Below are 21347 nucleotides of genomic sequence, written 5' to 3'. Positions count from 1 at the left end.
ATACTTGGTTTACTAATCCTAAAAATGATTGTAATTTCTTTTTTGTATCTAATTCTTCTTTTGAATTTTTTATTTTTTGTACTATATGTTGTTGCATTTTTACTCCACTTTTATCTATTTATATGCCTAAAAACTTATCTGATTTTTCATAATTTCAGCTTTCTTTTCACTTAAACTTATTCCTGAATTTTCTATTATACATGCAAATTGTTCTAGTAATTTTAAACGTTCCTCTTTAGTTTTTGTATATAATAGTACATCATCTATGTATACTATACACTTATGTAGTTGTTTAAAATAACTATCCATAAAGTGTTGGTATCTACCTGGTGCATTTTTATATCCAAATGGTAACACATTCCATTCATAAAATCCTTGCGGTACCGTAAATGCAGTTATTTTTTTTGAATCTTCTTCTAACTTTAGGTGGTAAAATCCTGATTTACAGTCAAATTTACTAAAGTAATTATATCCTTGTATTTGTCTTATTTTTAGTATCTTATTTGGTATTAGATAATTATATGTCATAGTTTTTGCATTTAGGTTTCTATAATCAATAACCATTCTACTTTTTCCTCTTTTTTGTTCACTGTGTTTATTTATTATAAATAATGAACTATTATATTTTCTATTACTTTTTTGTATGTATTGTTTTTCTAATAATTCATCTATATGCATTTTACATTCTTTTAGATCATCAATGCTATATGTTAAAGGTTTTTGGGTTATTATACTATTTTTATCTATTAGCTCAATTTTTACAGTAGTTTTATGTTTTTCCCATTCTTTTAATGGATCTTCACTGTATAGTTGTCTTAATATTTTCTTTATTATTTATACCTTATCTATTGAAAATATAATTATTTCTTTTTTATTTATTGAAAATATAACTAGTTCTATTGTGTCTTCAGTATTTTTTATATTTTCTAATTTTTGTGTGATTTTTTCACTTCCTTTTATCCAATCAGTTTTTTTTCTTATTTTATTAATAACTCTTTTTGCTCTTACCTTTTGTTTACATGGTGTTGTAAACCACCAGTGTGTTTTAGTTATTATATGTAGGTATAGTTTATCTAAAAACGGCATTCCTAAAAGCATATCTTTTGATGTTAGTTCATAATTATAAATCTCTTCTATTGTTAATATCTTATCTCATACTTGTATTTTTACATTCCTAACTTTATAGGTAATTAAGCTTCCTTCATTATTAAATCCTTTTACTATTATTGGTGTTTTTAGCTTATCTCATTTGTCTTCTGATAAACAATTATATCTACATAAGTTGGCATCTGCTCCTGTATCTATCATAGGTGTATAATATCTATTATAATATCCTTCTACTATTATTTTTATAAGTACATATATTTTCATATCATGTCAAAGGTCTTTTTATTAATAATTTTTCTCTATTATAGGTTATGGTTATTTGTGTGTGTTCTATATTGTAGAGTTTTACTTGTTCTAACCATTTTATTTCTAATTTTATGTCTGCTTTTTGCATATCTTCCTTTATTTCAAATTTTATTTTTATTTTTCTAACTTCTATTATTATTTCCTTTTCTGTTGTATCTTTAGTAGTTATTAAACTTCTTGGTAGATCTGGGCATATATTACTATTAGATTTTATTTCTTCATTTTTCATTAGGTATTTTGATATATGGTTTTCTTCTTGTCCTGTACTTAGAAGTATTAAACATTCTTTTTCATTTATTGTTCCCGTTATATAATATTGAGTTAAATTAGCTGTTGAAGTTATTTCATAATTTGTTCTTTTCAATGATCCTGATGATTCTGGTTTTTTTGAAAACTATTCTTTTTGTTGTACTTATTCTATCATTTATTATTTCTAAATCTTCTTCTATATCCATGTCTTTGTAGCTATAATCATTGTTATCAATTGTTTTTACAAATTGTTCAAAAGGACTTTCTCTTTGTATTTTATTAATTTTATTTTTTTCCGTTATTTTATGTTTTGTTGTTAATACGTATAGATTTTTACATCTTGCTGTAAATATTTTACTTCCTGGGGTTAGTTCTATACCTAATATTTTCCAATATAATACTAATGATTTATCTATGTTTTTATCTGTTATTGCCACTGAATAATTCGCACTTATATAAATTTAAATTTTTGGTATATTAAATTTTCTCTTATGGCAGTTATTATACTTTTTTCTATAGGTTTTATAATTCTTTCATCTGCTAAATATAATTCTATTGGTGTATCTATTCCTTCTCTAAAACATGCTTTTATTAATATCTCTGTTCCTCCAAGGTGTACATATTTAATTGGGTCTTTGCTTTTTATATCGTTTATTTCTTTATTAATTATTCTTTTTGTTACTAGTGGTATACTAGCTCTACCTTTGCATATCTACAGTCTATTACATGTTCTTTTTGGCTTACTACGTAGTATTCTTCTTTTCGTCTACTAAATATATATTTTATTTTTGATATTTCAAATATTTTTTCTACACTTAAATCTAATTCTTTTCCTTTTATCTCGTCAAATATATTATTATCAAATATTATTTTCTGAATTGTTCCTTCTTCATTTAAATATTCTTCCTTTGTTATTATTTTTATATCTTCTTCAATCATTCGATTGATCTAATTCACTATCTATTTCATTATTTGTTTCATTTTTCGACATTTCATATATACTATCTTCACTTTCTAATTCATAATCTATATAATCTATTTGCATATATTTTGCATTTTCTATCTTTATTTCCGATATTTGTTTCTTTTTTGGGGATTTTAGGCACTTTACAATCTCTAGCTAAATGTCTTAGTTTGCGACAATTATAACAAGTACATTCTTTTATAGATTTCTTTCTCCTATATGGTCTTTTATATTTATAATTTTTTACATAATATATTTTTCTGGGATTCTTACACTTATATTTTGATTTTTTGTATTTCTTATATTACTGTTGTTCCTTCTGTTTTTTTATCATTTCTTAATACCTTTTCACTATTTTCAGTTAAATTTAAAAACCATAATTTTACTGTTCCTATTAGTATTTTTTTTATATATTCTGGTGTATCTATTGTATTTATACCATTGTCTAATAATTTTTTAGAATCTTCTTCTAACTTTAGGTGGTAAAATCCTGACTTATAGTCAAATTTGCTAAAGTAATTATATCCTTGTATTGGATAATTATATGTCATAGTTTTTATAACAATTATACATAATATAACAAAATAATTATTGGAAAATGATATAAATGCAATAGATACACCAGAATATATAGAAAAAACACTAATAGGAACAGCAAAATTATGGTTTCTAAATTTAACTGAAGATAGTAAAAAGGTATGAAGAAATGATAAAGAAATAGAAGGAACAACAGTAACTAAACTAACACCTATAGACATATTGAAAAAATATGAAATGGCTATAAGAGATGAATTTAGCAGTATGGCAACAGAAGAAGAAGAACAAAACAAAGAAAAAGATACAAATAGGAATTTAATATTAAAACTAACAATATGTAATATGTGCTATATAGATGAATATATGTGTACATTTAAAGAATACTACTATAAGGGAGCAAATAATATAGAAGAAAGTAAAGAAGTGAAAATATTATATTTTAGTAAATTACCCGAACTATTTAGTTAAAAAATAATAAAGAGTTGGGATGAAGCAAAGATAGTAGATACGCTAGGAGTAAGAATAAAATTTCTACAACAATGGTATAGGAATATATGTGAAAAATACAGAGAGGAAATAAAATAGAAAAAAATTAATAAGAAATTTAGCATTGTTGCAAGGATAAAATAACACATCAATTTGGATGTGAAGAAAAATATTATAAGAAAAGAAAAAGACATAAGAAATATAAGAAATACAAAAAATCAAAATATAAGTATAAGAAACCAAGAAAAAGATATTATGTACAAAATTAAAAATATAAAGGACCATATAGGAGAAAGAAATCTATAAAAGAATGTACTTGTTATAATTGTGGCAAACTAGGACATTTAGCTAGAGATTGTAAAATTCCTAAAGACCCAAAAAAGAAACAAATATCAGAAATAAAGATAGAAAATGAAGAATATATGCAAATAGATTATGAATTAGAAAGTGAAGATAGTATATATGAAATTTTGGAAAATGAAACAGATAATGAAATAGATAGTGAATTAGATGAATCAAATGACTGAAGAAGATATAAAAATAATAACAAAGGAAGAATATTTAAATGAAGAAGGAACATATCATAAAATAATATTTGATAATAATATATTTGACGAGATAAAAAGAAAAGAATTAGATTTAAGTGTAGAAAAAATATTTACAATACTCCTCACATGCCCCATCTCCCTCATAAGAACCATCACAAGGCTCTTTATCATCTCATACTCACTATAAGAACTAGGATCTTCCTTCATCTCACATTCTCATTTGGAATAGTAGCTCTCATTTTTATTCAACTCTTGCTCATGGATATATTAATAGCCCCCATAATCTCTATCTTCTTCATAGACACAACTATCTTCACCACAATCATAGTCTCCTACGTCGTAGTCATAATTATCCGAGGCTATCAAAGACATACTTCCTTATATTATCTTGTACCTACAAAATGAACAAACAATATTTGTAGTAAAGATCCTCATCAACACTCATAAGAATCTCACCTTTTTAATCCTCACAATTGGAGCGACGAATGTTGAAAGTTGCTTATACTCCAGTGATAAATAAAGTGTCAATCTCTACTTGTGGCTGGAGTGCTTCTCATTTGAGTGACTATAATAAATAAAACTTCTTAAGGACTTGAATAAAGAAATCACAAAGAATTGAAAAAGAGAAAAATTTGAAAGAAATGGGACAATGAAAGAAATGAGACTTAAGAACTAATCAATCAACTTAGTAGATGATTACTAGTTGATGAGTAGTTTAAGAATCAATAGAAGAGTTTAGGAATAAAAATATGAAACTTAGGAATCAAACATTGAGCAAAATGGAATCAGAAATCTTGAGATTTGTTTTGAGGCTTGATTTGCATTGGAATGGGTTAATCTACATTTGGGGACTTGCTCTAGCAGGTTGGGCGTATCCCCAACTCACCTTGGATGCACCATGAATCCTAGCTACTGGTTTGAAATATATTTGGGCAGCAGCAGCAGCTCCAACATAGGTCAAGGGCAGATGGGGCGCAGATCACCCGCCCCTTGGCCTAGAATTGGACGATTTGCCCTCCAAATGGTCCTTTGTGTCCTCTTTTTTTTGGAATATCCTTTCAAATATCCTTAGATTCCCAAGAAAAAACACCTTGTAACTATTTTTATTCCTTCTTTTTTTGATCAAACACCCAAATTTGCTAAAAAATTCAACTTGAAGATAATAATTTCTTAAAGAACACACCACGAACATCAATTTTTCTAACTTTTTCTCCGGAGCTCGAAAGGAGTTGAAATTTTTAATGTAGCCACTTTCCAACCTTCTAAAATCATTACAAACATCATTTATCTCAAATTATTCACAAATTTTTGAGTTTTTTCAACCCATTTCACTTCTCTTCAAGTCCAAGCTTTCAACAATGGTAGCTCACTAAACATGACTCGATTAAGCTAAAATTTGAAACCTAGACTCCTAAATGTTAGAGAATAAAAATCTAACACTATAAACGCTATAAACACAAGAAAAACAGAAAATTAAAAACTTAAAATTTGAGCTAAGAAGAAAAAACATGAATAATAACTTGTTTTGTGATTTTTTGATTTTGACACTTCTTTTTTAATTGATTTTCATGATAACAAACCTAGGATTGACTTTGTAGGAATGAAATCAATCTAATCTCTCATACCAAATGATATGAGAGTAATCTACGAAGATGAAAAACAAACACAAATACTAGTGAATCGACGAAATTGAAAACACGATAAGTAAAATAATAAAAGGATAGATGATAGAAAGATAGGTAGATTGACACAATGAAAGGAGCTGAAAGCAAACAAAGGGTATATTAAATCCTTAATCCTCAATCAATTAACCAAGTAAAACACCTAATCTCTTACACTGACCGTAAGGGAATCGAAATGCCCTTACAACAACCATTTCTAAACAAGGTTCAACATTGTAATTTTCAAGCACTCAACACTCCCAATGGATTTTTCTTGAATTCAACATCATCATTAAACAAAGACTAACTAAGAAAATAAGCGTAGCTACCAAGTATTTATAATTTGGTTAAATATTACATAATTTGGGCCCAAATGTGACCCAAATATAAAAAAAGACCCACTAGAGGCTGTTTTGACCCGCTTTTGAAATGCCAGAGCGGATCAAAGAGCCTTTGGTGTATGTCTTTTCCAAGGGGCTCTATAGCTCCGATTTTCACTCCTTCGACCTCACCAATGTCCTTTGACACTCCTTAATGGTAATATTTATCCATGTGACATCTTTTAATAGCACTAAGGAGTCATCAAGCACCTCGAGCATCAAACATATCCCATCCAAAGGTCCGAAGGTAATTTTTCTTGTATCAGATCCTAAGAGACTAAATCCTTTCTCCAGGCTTGTTGCTTGGTAGACAGGGGATCTTTGTTTTATTTTTTCTATATTTATGATACTATTGTTGATTCACTACTTCCTTTACATTCTATACATATTGTCCATGAGTTCATAAATGTCTTCTCTATGAATTTTCCTGGTATGCCTCCTGATCGTGATATTGACTTTGCTATTGATGAGCCAAACACTATGCCTATTTCTATTCCTCATAGGATGGACAAAAAGTATTTGAAGGAATTGAAGGTTCGATTATAGGAATTGTTGGATAAGAGATTTATCTAGCCTAGTGTATTACCTTAGGGTGCAACTATCTTAATTATGAAGAAAAAGGATAGGTATATGTGTATACGTGTTGATTATCGATAATTGAATAAGGTGATGGTTAAGAATAAATATCCTCTTTCTCGTATTGATGATTTGTTTAATCTGCTTTAGGGTGCTTCAGTGTTTTCAAAGATTGATTTATGGTTTGTGTATCACAATTTGATAATTAGAGCTTCGAATATTATAATGATAACTTTTTGAACTCGTTAAGGTCAATATGAGTTTTTGGTCATGTCCTTCATATTGGCTTATGCCTCAACCGTGATCATAGAGTTGATGAACTAGGTTTTTTGACCGTATCTCAACTCTTTTTCCATTATATTTATTGATGATATCTTGGTTTACTCTAAGAGTGAGGCCAATTATGAGGCACATTTATGGATTGTGCTTCAGATACTGAGAGATGAGAAGTTGTATGCTATGATCTCCAAGTGCGAGTTTTGATTGGACATCGGCTCTTTTTTAGGTCATGTTGTAATCAAGGATGGTATCATGGCCAATCTAGCCAATATTGCAGTAGTTCATGATTGGGATAGGACTACTTTTTCTATCGAGATTCAATGTTTTATTGGTTTAGTAGGATATTATCTATATCTTTTTGAGTTTTTTTTATCTATTACAGCTCCATTAACAAGGTTGACTAAAAAAATGTCTTTTCAATGGTCTGATGCTTGTGAGGTATGCTTCCAAAACCTTAAGGATATATTAACCTTATCTCCTATCTTGACTTTGACCAAGGAAGGCACGAGATTTACTATCTTTTGTGATGCTTTTGTTATTGGGTTTGGTGTCGTGTGGATGCAAAGGGTAAAGTGATTGTGTATGATTCTCATCAGTTGAAGTCCCATGAGAAATATTACCCTAACCATAATTTAGAGTTGTGTACGGTTGCCTTTGTGTTGAAGTTTTGGAGGCACTATTTGTATTGAGTCCATAATAAGGTTTTCTTGGATCACCGTTGCCTTCAGTATGTCTTCACCCAATGAGATCTTAGCATGAGGCACCATTATTGGATTGAGTTGCTTAAATATTAGAATTCTACTATTCTTATCATCCCGACAAGGCTAATGTAGTTGTGGATGCCTTGAGTCGAAAGTCGACTAGTATGGGCAACTTGACATATTTTTTGAGCTAGGGGAGGCCTTTGGCCTTAGAGGTTTAGTCTTTGGCTAACTAGATGGTTAGGATTTATATTTCGATACCTGGGCGTATTTTGGCATTTGTAGAGGCTAGATCTTCCTTGATGGAGCAAATTTGTACTCATCATTTTGATGATATTACATTGCAAGTGATTTGGGACAAGGTGTTGAGTGGTGAGTCGAAGAAAGCCTCCCTTGACTTTTATGGTTTTTAAGGATTAGAGGTCGAGTTTGTGTATTGAGAGTGGGTGATTGGGCGAATTAATCTTGTTGGAGGATCATTGTTCTAACTATTCCATTCATCTGGGAGTGACCAAGATATATCATAATTTGAGAAAACACTATTGGTGGGGGTTGTAGGAGGAATGATGTAGCGGACTATATAGCTCATTGCCTATATTGCTAGCAGGTGAAGACTGAGGCCTGGTGGTTTTCTTTAGAGGTTACCCATTCCCGAGTGGAAGTGGGAACGAATCACTATGGACTTCATGACTGGGTTTATTTGTACTTCTCAAGGTTCTGATAATGTTTGGGTCATCATGGATCAATTGACCAAGTCTGCTCATCTGATCCTTAATCAGGTTTTCTTCAGTGTTGAGGTTGGCACATACCTATATGTATGGGCTAGTTCTTCTCCATGGTGTACCTGTGTTTATTATCTCAAATAGAGGTTTAGTCTTCACTTCTTACTTATGGAAGGTATTTCAATAAGTATTAGGTATCAGGTTGATCTTAGCATAACTTTTTACCCTCAGACTGATGATCAGTCGGTGTATACTATTCAGGTTTTAGAGGACATGCTCTACAATTGTGTTATGGACTTTGGATATTAGTAGGAGCAACATTTAGAATTGGTAGAGTTTGTGTATAATAATAGATACCATTCCAGTATTAAGATGATACCCTTTGAGACTTTGTACGATAGGCATTGTTGCTCTTTGATTGGTTGGTTTGACGTTTCTGAGATTAGACCTCAAGGTACAAACTTTCTTCATGAGTTTTTGGATAGAGTTTGGGTTATTCAAGATAGACTTTGAGTAGCTCAGAGTAGGCAGAAGTGCTATGCGAATTGGAGACTTCATGCTTTGATATTTAGAGTGGTTGATCAAGTCTTCCTTTGTTTTTTGCCCATGAACGGAGTGATGGGGTTTGGGAAGAGGGGTAGTTTAGCCCCAGGTATATTGGGCTATTTGATATTCTTTGGACTATTGAGAATGTAGCTTATGAGTTAGCATTTCCCTAAAATTTATCAGTTGTTTATGTATCCATGCTACGACATTATATTTAGGACGAGTCTTATGTTATTTGTTGGGACACATTGCAGTTTAATGAGAGGTTGTCCTTTGTTGAGGAGCCATTCTACATTTTAGCCTTTGATGTTAGGCTGCTATGTTTTAGTGATATTCTAGTGATATTCCAGTAGTTAAGGTCTAGTGGAGACACCATCCTGTAGATGAAGCTTCTTAGGGGGGGGGGGGGAGAGTTTGATATGCACAGTAGTTACCAGCTTTTCACTAATTCAGGTATTTTCCATGTCTTTAGTTTGAGGACAAACTAGATTCTAAGTGATGGATATTATAAGGACTTGATTTTATAAATTTTGTATTTGTATGTGTTTTGACCATTTTACCCTTTCCTGTGGTAAGTACGTGATGCTTTTAGGGTGCGCGAATGGTTCCTAATACGATTTGAAATAATTTGTGCGAGTTTGTGATTTTTAGAGGTTAAAAAGGTCTTATAGTTAGTTATCTTCAGTCAATATTTATTATTCTGTGGGTCAGATAAAAAAATGAACTGGGCCATCAAATTCATAACATTGATTTTGGGTTAGCAAAGTGGGTGTTTTAATTTTATGTCTTTTGGATCTCCATTTGACCCGTGGTTCAAAAAATCATAAAATTAGATTTCAAGGGTCAATTTTGCAAAAACAACCTATTTTCGAATATTTAATATCGCTATTGAGTTCGAAATATCAAATTTAGTCTAGTAGCATGTTTCGTTTGCCTTCACAAGATTTTAAATAACTCCCTAGGGCTTAATCCGTACATATGTAATTTTTAGCAAAGTTGCTGGTGCAGCTAACCTGGTGCAGCTGCTTTAATGACCATGGGACCGCTAAAGTAGTTGTCGGTTATGCGAAGACCAACTAGCAACTCACCGTCACTAAAATGGGACTTGACCGCTTTAGCGGCTAACCATTAGTGGGCTAGACCGCTTTAGCCATTCACCCACGCTAAAGTGGTGACCGCTTTAGCAGTCAGCGCTGGGTCACTTTAAATAATGCTTTCTTAATTTTTCTTTTATTTTTGAGACTTAGAGCTTTAGGTTACGAGATTTTTAGATGACTTCTTTATTTTCGATCTTGGGTAAGCTCCAGATCACTATTTTAATTATTTTATTTTAATTTTTGTCAACTAAAACTTGTTAAATCGCGTATTCAAAAATGGTGTTTGGGGATTTTGGTCCCGAAGGCCTAAAGGAGTTTTTCTTCAATTTAAATCCCATTTAACTCGTTTTAACTTGGGTTTTCTTCTATGGCTTCCTTCAATCATGAGTTATGTGTTTATAAATTAAAATTTTAATTTTATCCCTTTTTTTGAAAATTCGTTTCGGGGGTTCATCTTGATCCCGATCTGAAAATAGGTAATATGGATATCGTTGGATTCCTTTTGACGCTTAGATTCTATATTTATATATTTAGTTAATTCCGAGGCTGTTCAAGAGGAAAAAGATCTGCATAAAGGGTTTTAGGCTTGAATTTCATTGTCATGAGGTAGGATATGCCTTAACTTTTTTCAGACTGGGTAGAGTACTTAATATTTATATAAGAGCATGCTATGGGCATGAGTAATAATCATGAAAATAATATTATAACTGTTGTGTGCCCGTGTGAGGGCTTATACTATTATTGTTGGTGATTTGAGATGATATTTACTGTGTGTGTGTGGCCTGTGTAGAGACTTATATGATATTATTTGCCTTGTGTATTTATTTTGGTTGATCTTTTCATGATAGAAATATCTAAGTTGGGGTAATGGGATATTATCGAAGTCTTACTTGAATTTTTCACTTTAATGGTATATTGCTTATGTGTAATCATAGTTGGTTGATATATTGAGTGGATTCTGGGTTCACGTGTATATTTTTGAATGGGATTTGAGATCTTTATACTAGTTTATTCATAAGCATTACATCCTCATATCATACATACATTCATGAGATATTGGTACCATTGTGGAAACACTGATTTTTGACAGAAATAAGACATTTTTTACAAAATCCTCTGTTGTAGCCCATGAGTCAGAGAGGAGACATGTATATTGAGATTGCAATTGAGTATTGAGATAGTATATGGGTTGCGAACACCCATGGTCCTTCATGAAAGTGCTAAGGATCGGTAGGTGTATACGGAGGTTATGCGGTAACCTCAGCCACATCATATTATCATGATCATAATCATTTCATTTCATACATTATGCATCTGCAGTGTTGTACTTTTGAGCTTAATTTGATGCATATCTATTTTATTTCCTTTTACGTACCACTTTCTTGCTTATATGCAATCCTTTTAACTATTATTGGAGACGGTGCAAGCTACCGTTTGGATTTTTGATTGCAAGTGACGTACTCATAGATAAATTTATGTAGCTTATTTTTCACTTTTCTCAGTTGGCCTATGGTACCTACTAAGTACAAGTGGACCGTACTCATTTCTATTGTGCCGTGCAGATCTAGACACAAGTGCGTCACACGACAGCTAAGTTCAGATAATAATTTGCACTTTGAAGTATTGGTCACTCTACGTCTTCAGAGACAACCTTATACCTCCTCCTATCCAGTTTATGTCTTATTTTGTGTTCAGAGGTAGACTTGTGGTTTTCTTTTGAATTTTCAGTTGTATTTTCATATTTCGAGTTGTATTTTGATTGTTCTTACATTGTGACACTTGGCTTTGTGATGGTTTATGATATTATTGATATCCAGACTTCTGCTATTATTATACATGTATGGTTCAACTTGCTCCAGAAGTCTCGACTTAGAACTTTATGTTATGTTCTTTTATTAAAGATCAATTTTGGTGATTAACTTACTTGTCAAGGCATAGCCGTGATAAGTGTGATGACCTGAGTCTTTGGGTCATGATATTTCTCATGCAAAACAAAGTAAAAGGCGACATGATGAATTGAACTGATGTCACATAGCTATTTTCTAATTTATATTTCTTGAACATGCCTATTCTTCTATTTACTACTAATTAATTAGTCTACCTTTTACTGCTCAAAGAAACTCTTCTAATTCTCCTATTCGTTCAAGTGCTTTGCAGTTCAATTTTTATCAGCAATTTATGCGTGCATTATGACAAACTAGTGAATTTGTCTGTGCTTCACGCGACTATTAAAAAGTTTAAATATGATAGAAAATTATTGTTAGATTATCTAATTAAAAAGAAACAATCTTTATTCAGTGATTGAGTTTATCTTTATTTGATTCTCTAATTATAATAATACAATCTATTAGTATTTTAATTATATTTTTGAGTTTGATATCGAATGAAAAAGAAAACTTAGCTCAACAAATATAATATTGAAGTTAAGCTTTAACCCCTCTAACTTCTTCTTCGTCTTCTTTTTTTTTTCTTCAGTAACATAACTGATGTTCATAACCATAATATGGCAAGGCTACATATAAATGTGACAAGCAGATCAAAAATCACATTAACAAGGATGCTATTACCAAGTCTCATCAAATTTTTGAAAAAGAAACAAACATTGTACTGTAAGGAGATCCTAATCAAACAGACTGAATCCCATGTCGTCATCACTTTCTTCCTTGGGCTCTTCCTTCTTTTCCTCAGCAGCTGGTGCAGCAGCTGCACCACTAGTGGGTGCAGCAACAACAACAGCACCACCACCACCACCGCCGCCACCACCACCAGCACCGACGTTCATGACGAGATCCCTGAGGTTTATCTTCTCAGCAAGCTTGGCAAAGAGAAGAGGTCAGTATGGCTCCACTGTCAAATTCGCTGTTTTTACTATAGCTGACATTTTGTCAGCTGTAATTGTGATGTCCTCATCATGGAGGATCAAGGCTGCGTAACTGCAAGCAACTTCTCCGCACGAAATTTTGATTAACTAACCTTCGAGAAAACGGGGGCGGCGGCGAAAGAGTTAACGAAGATTTTGGAAGCAACTTCTCCTTTATTTCAACCCTCTAACTTCATATATCAAAAGAATGTATTTGTTGAGCTGAGTTAAAGCAATCACACAAAGAATATATTATATTTGAAGAAACTAATTATTTGAGGGCAACCTCTTTGTACTTTATTAATATGCCTAATCGAGTTTGAGGAAATTTTTTTCTAAAGCAAAATTTACCAAAATTGCATTTACCAAGGAAGTTGAGTCCTTTTATACGATTCTTTATTTTCTAAAAAAAATCATTTGCACACATATTATATTAGAAATAATGAGATGGAAAAAATAATCATATTTTTTTGTCATGCGCCTTGAGAGTATGAAGACAATTTGTCGGTTTTTTTAATTTGTAAATCAAATATAAATTTAGTGCAATCTCTGTTGAAATTTCAAAAAAAAAAAAAACATGTAATTTATAAATTACATGATATTTTTTTTTAATAAAAATCTCTCTCTCTACAATTTATATTATAATTATAAAAAAAATCATCTTATCCGTAAACAATAAAAATTATTCAAAAAATGTATAAAATATTAACCATGGGAAAACCACTACCAGTGGGAAAAAGTCACAAATAAAAATTCTAAAAAAAGAATATTATAAAAAAAGAGAATAAAAAATTAAAATTAGATAAGTAATATATTATAATTTTTTAAAAAATCATCTTATCTGCAAACAATAAAAATTATTCAAAGAATGTATAAAATATTAACTATGGCAAAACCACTACCAGTGGGAAAAAGTCACACAAATAACAAATTTTAAAAAAGAATATTATATAAAAAGAGAATAAAAAAATTAAAATTAGATAAGTAATATGAAAGAGATATTGTACTCATCACGACTAAATTTGAATCATTCATCAAGTTTGAATTTGATTCCCCAAATTTTTCATATGTTTATCTTATCTTCTGTAATCTATAAATAATAAAAGTTATTAAAAATTATGAATATAAGGAAAGAAAATAATCAAGAAATAAAGAGAGAAGAATTCTTGGTGGTTCGAGAAAATATGCTTTACTTCTTTAGTATTTAGTATGTATAGTAATCAATAAATTTGTAACTTAATTGAGTAATATGAATTAAAAGAATAAAGGCAATAATTAATAAAATTATAACTGACACTGATATTAAGTGTCTTAATTGTAATATAATGCTTCCTTCGTCCCGAATTATTCATCCCAAATTGAGATAGCACATTGATTAAAAAAAATAATTAATAACATGTCTAGTTTATCAAATATCCCAATTAAATGATGTTTACATTTTAATTTGAAGAAAAAATAATTAGTGCAAAGGGTAAACACATGAAATTTTTTTTCTTGTCTCTTCTTGATTAATAAAAAAAAGACAAGTAAAATGGGAAATCAAATTAAAAAATTTGGGCAAGAAATTAAGAAAAAGGGCACAAATTCCTTAAAAAATATAATAGAGAAAGGTTTATGGAAAGTGAAAATGGTGTTAATGACAAAAAAAAAAAAAAAACAGAATTTATGTGGGTAATTTAGTTAATATATTTCATAGAAAAATTGAAAAAAAAAGAAAACAAACAGTTTATATTATAACTAATTTCTTGATTCTTGATTGATAGAAGAACAAGGAAAGGAAAAGGTGAATTAAGAAAATGATATAAATATCATTAATAGCATTAGTGATAGTTTAAGGTGAGATTTATGTCTTTTAAACTTAAAAATGATGCCCAAAAAAAGGACAAAAAAGATAAATATGAACTCAGTCCTTAGAGAACGCCATGTCAGCAATTCTATAACCTCCTTTTATATGTATATATAAATTCTTTTAAAATCGTGCTAAACTTCTCAATTAATTGGTGGGCATACAAACAAAAATAACAATAAAATAATTTATACTTTAATTGAAGAATAAATACTGGAAAATGAAACTTAAATTTTCAATTAATTGGTAAATGTATGAACTTCACATCAATATTGTCATTTTAATTGTCATACTGTTAATCATTAATTAACTAATTAGATACTTTATATAATTTTAATTTAGTGTAGGAGCAAAATGATAATTTAATTTTGCCTAAAATTCTTCACAATTTTAGTATAATATGATCATTATTGACTTGAGAGATTATATTTGTTGTGATGCCCGTGTGAGGCTTAACTTGATATTCTAGGTCTTATTTATGCATTTAGTTGCCTTATGATTATTGTTATGCTCAAGTGGGGGGCTTAGATTGATATTATAGGCCTTATTTGAGCATTATTTGGTTATATCATTATAATCATGTCTAAGAGAGGAATTTAAAATGAGATTATTGATATCTTATTTGACTATTTATTTCAGTGGAGCCATGTAATGGCTAAAATTATTGACATATAGAGTTGATTTTGAACTCATTTATACCTGTATTAAATTGATTATTATCTTCATGCTAATTAATTGTGAACATTACATCCTCATTTCATTCATACATATTCATGAGATTGGTACAACTAAGAAACATGAATTTTGAAAGAAAATCAAATGCTTAACAAAATCCTAGACCAACAGATATACCAACAAGGTGATTGAGATATAAGATTGAGATTGTGAAAGTATATGGATTGCGAAACCCCAACGGATTATATCCTAGAAGCTTTAGCTTGAAAAGTATATACGAAAAGTCATGCAATTGCTTTTTTTCCCCACCATTATTACACCATCATCTTATTGCATTGCATCTTTGTGCTTCTATTTACATGTTTGCTATAGTGTACTTAGCTTTTCTTATATATTCATGTATAGTTATTCTTATATTAATATCATACTTGTAGAATTGTTAGGAGATACAATATGAGTTACCGTTTGAAAAATTTTCTGTATAGAGGTGGAAACGTTCTCATAGTACTCTTTATTATTTAAGTTTTCTACTTTGCTCAATCGGCCTATGATACCTACTGAGTACAACTGAACAATACTTACTCCTACATCTATGCCCTTCTGATGCAGATTTTAGTACGAATGTGACCCATGATGGCTGATTTTATGAACTGAGAGACTAATTTTGAGGTACTAGTGAGCTTTAGAGTTCGGGACAATTTTTGGACCTCATCCTATCTTATTTTGTCTTTAGTTTTTATCTGAGATAGATTCATGTATTTCAGATTTCGAAATTGTATTAGATTCTCTTCATGCTCATGACACCAGGTTTTAGGGATTGACAGTATTTTCTTTCGAATATATCAGTTTAATGAGTATTATGGTCTGACTTTGTTCTAGAAATCTTTTATTTATTTTATCTCTTTTTTATTTCGATCTTTTATTCTACTGCGACTTTTTTGCTTACTTACAATGGTTGGATCGTAATAGGTGCCATCATGACCTCAATTTTTAGATCATGAAAATTTTCATATCTAAAAAATTCAGTGAAGATGGTGGTTCTAAAAGCGATGTTCTTGATCTAGTGGATGGGAAGGTCGACAGTACGATGCATCTGTCATAAGCCAACAAAAATCTCCATCTGATCTAAGCTCACTTGCCTATAATGGTAATGTAATGGTAGCTTGAAATATAGCAGGTTAGAAAGAATTTAGTGTACAATTGCTAATCTTTCAAAGTCTATAGTACAATCCTCAAATGTTGCTCGTGCTCCTCTCCACTTCTAGAGTAGATTAAAATATCATCAAAGAACATAATGAAAAATGGATCCAATCAATAGGCTTGAAGCACCAATATAAGTCATTAACTCTATGGGCATTGTCGGAGTATTATTCAACCCAAATGACAAAACAAGGAACTTGTAGTGTCCACAACTCGTCCAAAAGCCGTCTCAGGAGTATCTGAAGCCCTGATCTTCAAATGATGGTAGTCCGATCTCAAGTCAATTTTTAATAAAACTGAAGCATCCTGAAGCTTATCGAAAAAAATCATCAATATGTGATATAGAATACTTATTCTTGATAGTCACCTTGTTCTACTGTCGATAAACAATATGAATCCACAAAGCGTCATCCGTCTTTGCTTTTTTCACAAAGAAGATATATAGGGGCACCCCTAGGGAAAATAATAAGTTTGATGAACCTCTTGCTCAACATATCCCATAATAGCTTCTTTAATTCCTTCAACTTTGTTGATGCCATCCTCTATGGTGGAATGAAAATGAGCTAAGTACCTGACTCTAGGTCAATACAGAAATTGATATCGCAAGTCCGATGCAATGCCAGAGAAGTATTAGTTGTTCATGTTAAAAAACTTGTTGTAGAAAGTATAGCCCAGCGTTAGGGATAGTTTGACCATATGTTTTACCTTTTTTATGAAAAATTCAAATGTAATGAAAAATATCTATGAAGAATTTAAGTTATCATTCTTTATTTTTAATATTTAACTTTGACACAACCTGGCTTAGTGTTATTCTAAATTAGACTTAAATAGATTATAAAGTAATTGAAAAATAAATTTACACAGATATCACATTAGTGCTTTGTGCTTTTATAAATAGTACTATATTTTATTTGTAAATTTAAAGAATATATTCTTCGGAAGTATCTATGAAAATTGTTGAGTATTTTGTAATCTATATAAAGATTAAAAATATCAAATATTTTACACACTTTTATCATGATTTTTCAAGGTTTTGTGAAATTACATAAGATACATAATCGAATCATAAATGTAAGGTAATGCTATGTGTTCATTTAGAACTGCGATTAAAGTTTGAGAAGATCCTCACAACTCCAAGTGTAGCAAGCAAAATTGGAAAAAAAATTAGTTGCTTTTAAAGGATTAAATTTGAGGTACATAAAATTCAAATAAGAAAAAGTTAAATAACAAAATTTTAACGGACTTTCAAATGAAATATTAGAGAAAAGATTGATTGGCTCTTTTTTCTAGTGTGAAATCTATTTTCCAAAGGAGAAAAATATTTAGTTAAAGTTCTTCGAGTTTCTAGTATAATAAAGATAACGATTCTACCTACATGACATTATTATTAAAATTATCATCATTACCTTTGTAAAATTATTTTTCTATAAGAAAAACGACATAAAGTCACTTTGAACTTGTTTGAGATTTGCAAAAAGATACTTTATCTTTGCGGGCAACCTATTACCCAATAAAAATTACATAAACCCTCGTAAATTGATCATTTAGATCGAGTTTCTTTATCAATCTTGAACTTAAAAAATGCGCTGTTGGACACTCTCTACGTTATTAAATAATTATAATAAATCCATACTACCTTAAAAGCACCAACTCAAAAACTTAAAGTAAAATTACTAATATGCCTCTCACTCATTTAATTAAAATAAACTTATTTAAATTCCGAAAATGCCCCCAGCCCATTGAACTTGCCTTGTATTACACAAACCTACAGATACGCTGCAAATTTCCAAAGGACACAATAAATACTTTTCCAGCAGACGCCTCAACATCAATTCCTTAACACGACGTTCTGCCTCAACGCCTTTCTCTTCTTTCTCAAGCAAACAAAGTAAGCCTTGTTACGTCTTAATCACTAATCTCTCACAATTTAACAATTAGTCATTTGATTCAAACAACCTTATGCCATTGTAATTTATTTTCAGAATTCTACCAGTTTGAGTATTCCTTCAAACTACACACACCATTAAGGCCCAACCAATACATTTGTTAAATCAGCGATATCAGAATTCAAGTCATAAGCCCCTTTATTTGAAACTACTATAGTAAAATTCATATATTTTCACCTTTCATTGCTCCTTTACAATTTTTTTTCACACTCATGAAATCTAAATTACATGAGTCCCTTATCTGGTTTCGCATATCTTTTCACCTTTCACGTTGCTTAGTATGTTTATGTCCGTTCTCATTAAATCTAAAATACACCTGTCCCTTATTTGGTTACGCAAAATTCCTTAACGTTTAAGAATTTTACTTTATTTTAAAGACATTCCACTGCTTTCCGCGATGCTATGCGAACTGTTTCAATATAGATCATAGTCGTTGATCCTGCATTACTCTTCCAAGAGTTGTCACCAATTTACTCAGCCATGAAATATTTCCCTCAAACTTCATATTCTTTATTTGCCTACAGGTATGATATCTTACAACTCCTTAAATCAATTGTGTTCTTCTTCACCTAGTCCTCTTCTTTACACCGCTTTTACATATTTCACCTAATCGCCAGATTTATTTGTGGCTGCTATTTGGCTTATCTATTAGATCTCCTGAGCTACATCCTCGACAACCTTAGTTATGCAATGCAATTTTATGAAAAGACACCAACAAACAGTCGAACACTTTCCAGCAACTGTAAACAATTCCAACAGAAGTATCGAGAAAAAGTTCCTCAACAGTTGCACAATTTAATCTCCTTAAAATTTGAAATCACAATAGTGCTGACTTTAGCCTAAAGCCACTAAAGCTACCGCTTTAGGCCCCAATTTTCGAGGCCTCATTTTTTTAACAATTATAAATTTATAATTAAGAGTATTTTTTTTATTAGAAAATATTATTTTATTTTAATGTTATTTTAGATCAAAGAAAATATCATGTTAGAAATTTAAGATTAAAGTTTACAATTATTTTCAACTTTATCCTTAACATCAAAGAAGATTTACTTTTAGTAATTCTCAATTCTAAATAAAATATAATAAATAGGGCAACTTAATAACTATACCTTATATTTGTTATTTCATGTAATGGACGTAATGAATTAAAATAATAGTTATAGTGGCATGAAGAGAGTAGAATGGTAAGAAATATTTCAATAAGATAATTTTTTTTTTCAAATGTTTATACTGCATATAGAGTCCCTATAATAATTGTCTCAGTTGAAAGAATTTTTATTAATTAAAATTATTAAAATCTTACTTAAGATCAACATCATCTCAATAGAAATGAAATAATTTAAGTATACAATTAATTGAAATGAAAATTATTGAGTGAAATTGATTGTAAAGTAAATTTATTCATAATTTTGCATCTCAAAAAGTTATAGAAATAAACTTCAAATATAAAAATATACAAAAATATTTTTTAAGGCCTCATTTTGAAGTTTCGCTTTAGGCCACACAATACATTGAGCCGCCCCTGAATCACAACGACGCTGTCCCAAAAATCTTCCAACTTCTCTGTTTGGCAAAAAGGTATGCCTTGTTTCTTTTCAATCACCAATGTTTCAATCTTTTATCATTAGTCATTTATTTTAAACAGTTTAGTTGAGCCATTGTAATTTTTTTTCAGAATTCTGCCATTATGATTGCTATTTAAATCTTAATTCACTGAGGAAGTCTGCTCGAATCATTGGCGAAATCGACCATCAAAAATTCAATTTGTTTCTGTCTCCTATTTCTGATTTTGATCAATAAAAATCGTCTTAACTTTTGTTTTTGTCTCCTATTTTTTCAAAATTTGTTGATAGAATGACCCTTTACAGAATGCAGCTTTCATATATTAGTGAATCTGAATTTAGTAGTCTGGCAACTGGTGTTCTTCTTTTGAATGTACGGATCTTCCAACAATGCACTACTTTTAAAGGATCTGATATGCACCCGATGACATTTTTGAAGCGGCCGAGCAACATAGGCGATAAGTAATGCCAAGAGAAGTCCATGAATGCTTTGCAATCTAAATGGGGTGTAAAATACTTGAGCAAGATAGAAGAATGTGGGTTATTACGCCTAAAGTAGCCTGAAAATTGTTGTGATGGAAATGGATGAGAGAGTTCCCATTGTTTCTTGAAACACTATCAAACCCTTGGAGGTTCTAATTTTTTTTTATCTATTTTCAATCTGTTTTTGAATGGAGGTAGGAAGATTTTTTTAGTACTCAGTTTTGTATTTCTTTGTGGTCCAGGGCCCTTCTTGAATCAAGTCAATGCATGCCTAAGAAGGAATTTGAAATTTCTAGTTGTGTCATTAATTTTAACATTGTCTCAGAAAAAGAACATTCAGAATGTCATGGATGAACTAATAACCTTTGTGGACAAATTCAACAAGTGAAGAAAGAGATATACTTAACATTAATAGCTAGAACCAGAATTTACAAAAGGCTAATAACCTTTGTGGACAAATTCAACAACTGAAAATAGAGATACATTTAACATTAATAACTAAAATCAGAATTTACAAAAGGATAATAGTTACGTTGAAAAAAAACAAATATTAATAATGAAACTTCCATGAATTCAGGTGTTGCATTCCTGAATAGTTTAGCTTTATTAATCATGT

General features: G+C 30.4%; 1 pseudogene; it reads right to left on the bottom strand.

The window, feature by feature from the left end:
- Positions 1 to 12702: 12702 nt before the first annotated feature.
- LOC107841235 lies at positions 12703 to 18870 on the bottom strand (annotated as a pseudogene).
- Positions 18871 to 21347: the final 2477 nt, after the last annotated feature.

Source organism: Capsicum annuum, chromosome 9 (genome assembly GCF_002878395.1).
Source record: "Capsicum annuum cultivar UCD-10X-F1 chromosome 9, UCD10Xv1.1, whole genome shotgun sequence".
NCBI classification, from domain to species: Eukaryota; Viridiplantae; Streptophyta; class Magnoliopsida; order Solanales; family Solanaceae; genus Capsicum; species Capsicum annuum.
The sequence above is the reverse complement of the archived record's forward strand: the minus strand, read 5'-3'. Positions and strand labels throughout refer to the sequence as shown.